An 8,119-nucleotide genomic window follows, 5' to 3' on the forward strand; every position below is an offset into this window, starting at 1 on the left:
CAGAGGCCATGGTAGGACCAGTTCATAGGATGACCAGATGTCCCAATTTTAAAGGAACAGTCCCGATATTTGGGATCTTGTCTTATATAGGCATCTATTACCTCCTACCCCCATCCCGATTTTACACACTTGCTATCTGCTCACTCTACACCAATATCACATAAAAAAATCCTTGTGAATTATGGAGATTTGTTGTCCATTTCTGATGCCACAGTCCAAACAACATCATAAATCATTAGCACAATTGTTAGGGGTTGGGGGAAACAGGGCTGGAATAATTCCAGGTTTGTTGAGAATGACTTTGGTAGTATAAGGAGCTAGACCTTTCCTGGTGGAAGTCAGATGGAGTGAAAGCTGCCCCCATACATTTCAACTCTCCCCAAGTTGCCAACCCTCATGATTTTACCATGAGTCTTGTGAGAGCTGAGGGCTAAATTTATCATAATTTCTAGATTTTTATCATCAAATGTGTGAGGTTTAAACCTTATCCCAAAATGGCCACCATCTCCCAGTATTGTCAACAGGCCAAGATGGCCGCCATTCCTTTGCTGCAGATGAAAGTGTGTCTGCCCTGAGCAAAAATGGCTGCCATTTTCCATTATCTCCAAGGGGACTAACGCCAGGCTGCTCTCAGAAAAGATAGCAGGCCTTAGTCACTAAGGGTCTGCTGACCCTGCAGCTGGGAGGTGTAATTCCCAGCTTGGGGGATATACATGCACTAGCAGCTGCAAATAGCAGCGTGGCCACAGCAGCGTGATCAGTGGCTTATGCTAGCTGCCCAAGTGTGTACTCAGGGGGTCAGGCAGGATTGTATTCAAGCAGCCAGCCCGAGCCGCCATCCGTGCTGCTATTTTTAAGTGCTAACTCGAGCAGCGCTAGCATGTCTGTCCCGCCACACGCTCCAGCAAGGTCACCAGACACCCCTGCAGCCTCTCGGCTTTTTTCTGTGTGCAGAGAACAGGCTTCTAATTCCCTCATTTCATCAGGGGGGCCCTGAGGGGGAAGCAAGTGACTGTTTCTCACCATTGAGAAGTATCGGACGCATGGAGCTGTGGCTATGGAGTTATTGTGGCCATTGGGTTAGTACCACTACAACCGGATTTGCTTTCTGCTCAGTGGAAGTTTTATCCATTTAATTATTATTATCCAGGCTGAAAGTTCACCAGGTGACTTTGTAATCTGATACGTTCATCAGGAGTCGGGAGAGCTAATTGCAGGAAAATATTATGGCTTTCGGAATGACTCAGAGATCCTCCAAACTAGGACTTTTTGATCACAGAATGGGAAAAAGGGAACAACAAAATGAAAAAGGTGAAGTCTGAAAACTCCGAATGAGAGCCTCCCTGCTAATTGGTTGCTTCGTTATATTAGTGCATGTTGCCCTAATATAGCATAATGAGATATTTCTTGCCGTAAGGGTGCAAGCTGCACGCTCAGATAGTGTCTCTATAATTGTATGAAGTTATGGAAAAAGACAAGCTCATGTTTCATATCCCATTTTCTCCTGAGTAACTAATAACACATTGCTGGAAGCTGGGCAGCATATAGCAACTGCCTCATTTGCTCCTTGGGCTCTCTGCTAAATCACAACACTCTTGTCAGCAGAACAAAGGGAAGAAAATAGAAGACCATTTCCTACAAGTTGATCAGCTGACATTTAATTGTGGTTATGCTGATTTTATTGCTTTTGGCTCCATCTTTACCTCTCTTACACTACTGCCTACATACTCAAGTTGTATCTTTTGCCATTGAAAACAAAACCTATTAAATGTCAGGCACAAAAGGGAATAAAAGTTGCTGACTTTATGTTTTTCAAGGACAAACGATTCTATGGGGAAAAAAATCTCTGCGTTAGCCGCAACTCACATTAAAGTGGGGAAATTATTAGCCATAAAAACCTAATGCAATCCATCAACTATCTGGCAAAGCAGTTCTTCACAAATAAGAACAATGACATTCATTTCAATTTTGCTAGGACTGAGGAGAAATGTTGACTGAGAAAATTAGCAAACTGATGGGCCACTACAAAGTAGTGTTTTCTGTTGTGGTGGTTTTTACAGTGTTTTTTGTTATTCAGTATTTGGATATGCCTCCATTGAGAGAAGGCACAATTAATGCAACCAGTGTCAAGATGATTCATGTCACATACATAAGACTTTAGTTTTAAGCTAAATTCTAAAACAGTCCTTGGTAATTCTCCCTAAAAATATGTTTTAAATAAGCAGGAAAGTTCACTAAACTGACTATGTTCAAGAGTGTTGTGTGTATTAGCTCACAATTCACATGATCACTTTTTTAAACAGTTCTGACAAGATGCTGCAAAATATATCTCCTGCCTATTAGTCTGCAAAAAAAAAAAAAAAAAAAAAAAAGGAGAGGAGAGAGAGAGAGAGAGAGAGAGAAGCCTATACAGGCAAAGGAGTGTAATAATTAATTATTTTTCTATCCAACAGCTGTAGGAATACTTTCATACTCTTATCCCTTGCACTCCTTTGTCTAGTTTTGCTGGGAAAGCCAGTGGCAATGAATACCTCTTTTGTGAATTTGCCGCAATGTCGCAACTAAAGAAGTTGCGATGGGAGAATAGTTATGTTAGGGTCGAGTTCTGTGCTAATTGAAGTCAGTAACCGAGCTCTCATTGACTTTAATAGTGCAGCATCAGGCCTTTCGTGGGTCTGTAATACCCACTTGCTGCTAAGAGTTACCCTCACATGAAGGCTGCTATGAGAAATACTCCTGTGGGGTTCAGTTCTGTCATCCTTAATTAGACCAGTCCCACTGGCATTAACGGGGCTCTTTGGAGAGGAAGGGCCTGCTCAGTGACTAACGACATCAGAATTAAACCCACAATATCCACTGTTCATCAAACGAATCATTAAAAAGGGTGGGGAACGTTCTTATTTTTTCTCACCATTTATTATTTCCTCATCTTATCTCAGGAGTAAGTGGCTCTTACCTCTCCAGGCACAAGTGAGCCAGTTTTGTCCCAATAGTATCTAAAGAGCAAGGATGTGAGGTCCAAGCATGGGGAAGATTTTTCTTCCTGGGTCCCCTCAAAGAGACCAAAGGGGACTTTTCTATCTAGGTGAGGGTTCAGAGGGAGCTATTGGCAGATCTCAGCTGCATTTCCTGTTGCGTATTGGCGTTGTTTGCAAAAGATGAGGGAAGATAAAAATCACAGTGACGATGCAGCAATGCAGGCTGTACAAGTCCACGTGGAACCCTGGGTATATATTTGCTAGCCCGGGCTGGGTCCATGTTGCCATGTCTTCATTGCTATTTTTATCTGAGCTAGCTACGGTAAAGCTAATGCAGGTACGCCAGCCCGTGCATCAATCACACCTCCGACTGCAATGTAGACAGGCCCTAAGAAACATGCTTCTCTCTGAGGCTAATAGAAACGGGTGCGTATTATGGATTATTTATTTATTTACATTTTAATTACAAAATGTGTCTGATTACTGCAGTATATTGACGTCGGCTGGGATTAATGTACGATTGCAAAAAGCCACTCAAGAGTGCCAGTTTCTCAATGGCACCAGAGCACTGAAGAGGGATCAGTAACAAAACAGACATAGACTTGGCACAAGACCTCGAGCTGCATCTCTGCCTTGGTACGTTTCGAAGAGGGCCCCAGGGGACACAAAAGAGGAATGGGGATTTGTTTGGATTGGCCAGAATAGTTATATTTGGACAGTTTTTAAATGCTGGAAAAAAGACATATGTGCCTCTTGTCGACAGAAACACGCTAATACCAAATGCAGCAGAGAAAAGGCTTGAGAATGGGGGAATCTTACCCCTGTAATGCTGCCAAGGTCAATGTCAACTTGAGCTGCCTACATTTTAAACACTGGTTGCTTAAATTAGATCTATCGGTGGGGCCAGCTGGACCTAGAAAGATTTCTGAAAATGCAACTGCATAATCCCTAGATTATAATCCCTAGATTCTGTACTGCTCCTGGTCGCAGAGCAACCCCACCAGCAGCTTTTTGGCTGCTGTGAGTGAGGCGAGGGGCCACAGTGGCTTAAAGCCACATTTCACCCTTCCCTTTGCACTTTCTGTGCTGAGCCTGCTGCAAGTGCAGCACAGAATCTCACCGTCTCTTTAACTGGTCATCCAGCGCCTTAGATGGGCACTCCTCCGCATGAGGTCTTTAGGATCAAAGTCTAAATAAACAGCTAAAATGTGCAAATGGTAGTTGTTGTTCAGGGGTGGTTTACTTGAGTAAGGACTACAGGATTTGACTTTTAAAGGTGACCTGAAAAGGGGGAGGGGAGTTTGGGTCGTGCCCTTGTTAACTTATTTGTGATACGGTCTTTAAAAAAAATCTGCTTGATGTTTACCTTCCAAACCTCAGGAATGACAGAGTCTGATTTTCCCGGAGATCTTTCTTGGATGATTGAGCTATGGATTGGGAGAAAGCTCGGCCTTAGAAGGCTTTCAGGGAGCGAGTCCTTCATAAAAATGTTTCTCCCATGGCTTTAAGTCGGGGTTTACAAAGACAAATTTTTAAAAAAAAGTTTTGTACAGTGTGGACAAAAGTTACATGTACGGTCAATTACTGCAGATACACTGTCAACATCCCATTAGTTCTCCTTGTTGTCCATAGACTCTTCCACTGTAGACATGGACTGACCTCATGGGAAAGAAATAGTTTTCTTCTTTTCAGATGGGAAAAAAACCCCAGCATCATAAAGAAGGAGAATGGGTATACAATGATTCCTGTGCAAGCCACCTCCACATTACCAGTTCTTCCAGTGCAAACCATCTGTTACTCAGTTAGTCACTTTAGCTGACAGTAGTTCTCTTTTTGTTCCTATTTCTATTGCTCTTGAGAATTTTCTATAGCCTTGACATGATGTGGACTATTTACATGTAACGGCGCCAGATGGATAAATATATCTTTTGCAGGTGCATTAACAAAGCTATGCCAAGAAATTCTGGAGCTGAGGGTAGATTCAAGCTCCTTCCAAAATACTCAAAAGCCTGAAGCATAAATGGCTCAGCTTCATATGGCAGATTTTACCTCATTACAAGCAAATCCCAAACCTGAATTGAACAGAGGACTTTAAACAATAGAAATAGCTTTATCAAATGTCAGCTAGTGGTGTTTGCTAATGAAACATGCTATTTTCAATGTCGTTTTCATGAACATAAACTGGCCTATTGTAGCAGAACAAAACACGAGAAAACCCAGCTAAAAGTTTTCATCTTTGAATTTGCTTACAGAAAAGTTTGGAAAGGCATCTTCAGTGGGTTTTGGATCACGGGCTCTGCCTGCCATTATATATCACACAGGACGCAACTGGGGGTGCAGAGCAGAATCAGCGATCCAAGTCCTTGAACCAGCAGTTCAGTTTAGCTGCTGCGAGGTAAGGCATGCAGGCCTGTTCTTTTACTAGTGTTACAGTGTTGAGTCCATACTGGGAGGTTGTAAAAGCAGAGCACCCCCTTGCGACAGCATACAGTACAGACTCAAAAAGAAGAACAGGACTACTTGCCTGCCCTCCAACCAGCTAAACTGAACTGCTGGTTCAAGGACTTGGATCGCTGATTCTGCTCTGCACCCCCAGTTGCGTCCTGTGTGATATATAATGGCAGGCAGAGCCCGTGATCCAAAACCCACTGAAGATGCCTTTCCAAACTTTTCTGTAAGCAAATTCAAAGATGAAAACTTTTAGCTGGGTTTTCTCGTGTTTTGTTCTGCTACAATAGGCCAGTTTATGTTCATGAAAACGACATTGAAAATAGCATGTTTCATTAGCAAACACCACTAGCTGACATTTGATAAAGCTATTTCTATTGTTTAAAGTCCTCTGTTCAATTCAGGTTTGGGATTTGCTTGTAATGAGGTAAAATCTGCCATATGAAGCTGAGCCATTTATGCTTCAGGCTTTTGAGTATTTTGGAAGGAGCTTGAATCTACCCTCAGCTCCAGAATTTCTTGGCATAGCTNTCTGAAGAAGTGGGCTGTAGTCCACGAAAGCTTATGCTCTAATAAATTTGTTAGTCTCTAAGGTGCCACAAGTACTCCTGTTCTTCTTTTTGCGGATACAGACTAACACGGCTGTTACTCTGAAACTTGTCATTAGTACAGACTCAGGTTCTCTTTTGGTCTTTTGCGGCTCCACCCAACCTCCCAGACCTTCTGGGCTGTACAGGAGCTACCTAGAGTACTAAGTCACCACAGCTCTACCCCTTCCAAGGAACCCAAAGTCCAAGACAACTATGAAGAAACAAACTCTCCCACTTCCTCGGTGAGACCTGATCAGCAACAGCCCGTGCTAGCCAGCCTTCTTTGCCACATCTACCTTCCCTGCCTGCCTCTCCCCAGCTGAGCAGAATTTCTCCCTGGAAGCCTGAATCCTGCCCCAGATGTTGCGGGGATGGCTGACTGGGCCTCAGGTAGCCCACTGACACTTTCTTGCGTGGAGTGGGGTTTGTATGACCTCTCGCAGGGACTTATTTTTCCATTGTACTGTTCTATCTGCATGGCTAGAAAGATACAGTTGCCAGCTTTCATGATTTTTAGTGCGAATCTTGCGATAATTGATATTTTTCTTAACCCCCCCCCCAGCTCCTGGAGATGTAGAATTGCATGGGATTATGTTTTCTTTCATTTTAAAGCCAAAGTTCACTTTTCGCTCTTGTGATGGAGGCGAAGAGCTTGAAAACATGAAACTCAAAGGCTCACAAAATGGAAAGCAAATAAAGAAAACCCCAACTGTTTATTTGCTAAAAAAATTATTGAGTTTTTGGAGACTGGCTCGTTATATTTGAATGTTTGGACTAGCAATGCTGAGACAGGGAGCTCGATATTTTCATACTTTGGGGTGTCCAATTTGAGACACCTGAAAATCAGGGCCCTTTCAGGTATCTTCAGGTTGGGCCCACAAGCCAGAGGCACCCAAAATCACCAGTTCCATTTGAAAATCTTGGCCTCAGTGTCTAAAGTTAGGCACCTAGCTCTGTGTTTAGGTACCTACGTGGCTTGACTTTGAGTATCTGAGCATGTGCAGTTTCCATGTAAGTCAATGGGATCTGCAGATGCCCCGCACCTCTGGGAACCGACCACTTCCTCTGGCAGCCATGTTTGAAAACGCCGCCTTTCATTACTCCAGGATAACTGCGTGAATGCTATCGTAGTGCAGCACATAACGCTAAGACGCTGTTCCTCTCTCTTCTCAACGTCAGTGGCTGGGAGGAAGGAGAGTGTGGGACAGAGTGGAACTGTCCTCACTCAGGGGTTGGTTGGGAAGTGTGGGGAATACTGGTAGCTTATGGTCATTTTTCTCAAACAGTAGAAATCTTCTAAGTGCACCCACTATTTAATGATCCGGTGAGGAAAGGAATGTCAAGATAGAGGATAAAATAAAATTGTCAAAAGTGCTCAAGTGACTTGTCTGATTTTCAGAAGTGACTTGGGCATCTAAGACCCTAAGTCTCTTTAAAGGTAATGGGACTTGGGCATTGTTGAGAATTTTACCCAGAGATCAACAGTGGGATACAAAAGCAAGGGTCAGGACCTACGCTGAGCAACACCTACTGAAAGCCATTTCCTAGTGCCAACGTTACAAGGGCCGTCACACGGGCACCAGTTTAAAGAGCAATCTTTGGGGCTATTAAGCTATAGGAAGATAAGAAACCCCTATGGGTCTTTCCCATTTTTTCTTTTAGAACAGGCAGTGAGTTCGACTTGAACACGTAAGCACAATGAGCTTTTAAACCCGGGGAAAGGGGAACACAGCTTGTTTGGACATTTATGTTTCCTGTAAGGCACTTTTAACAAAGCATTTGTTTTAGATTGACACCGAGATGCGCTTGAGCCACAAGCTTGGATCTAGATCAGAGGTGGGCAAACTACGGCCCGCGGGCCACGTCCGGCCCACGGGACTGTCCTGCCGGCCCCCGAGCTCCTGGCCCAGGAGGCCCCTCCCCTGCTGCCCGCCCTCTCCTGCAGCCTCAGCTCGCTCGCTCCACTGCCGGCGCAATGCTCTGGGCGGCGGGGCTGTGAGCTCCTGGGGCAGCTCAGCTGCAGAGCCCGGCCTGACCCGGTCTCTGTGCTGCGCGTTGGTGGTGGCGGCGTGGCCCGGCTCCAGCTGGGCGGTGTGGCTGTAG

Source organism: Trachemys scripta, chromosome 3 (genome assembly GCF_013100865.1).
Source record: "Trachemys scripta elegans isolate TJP31775 chromosome 3, CAS_Tse_1.0, whole genome shotgun sequence".
NCBI lineage: Eukaryota > Metazoa > Chordata > Testudines > Emydidae > Trachemys > Trachemys scripta.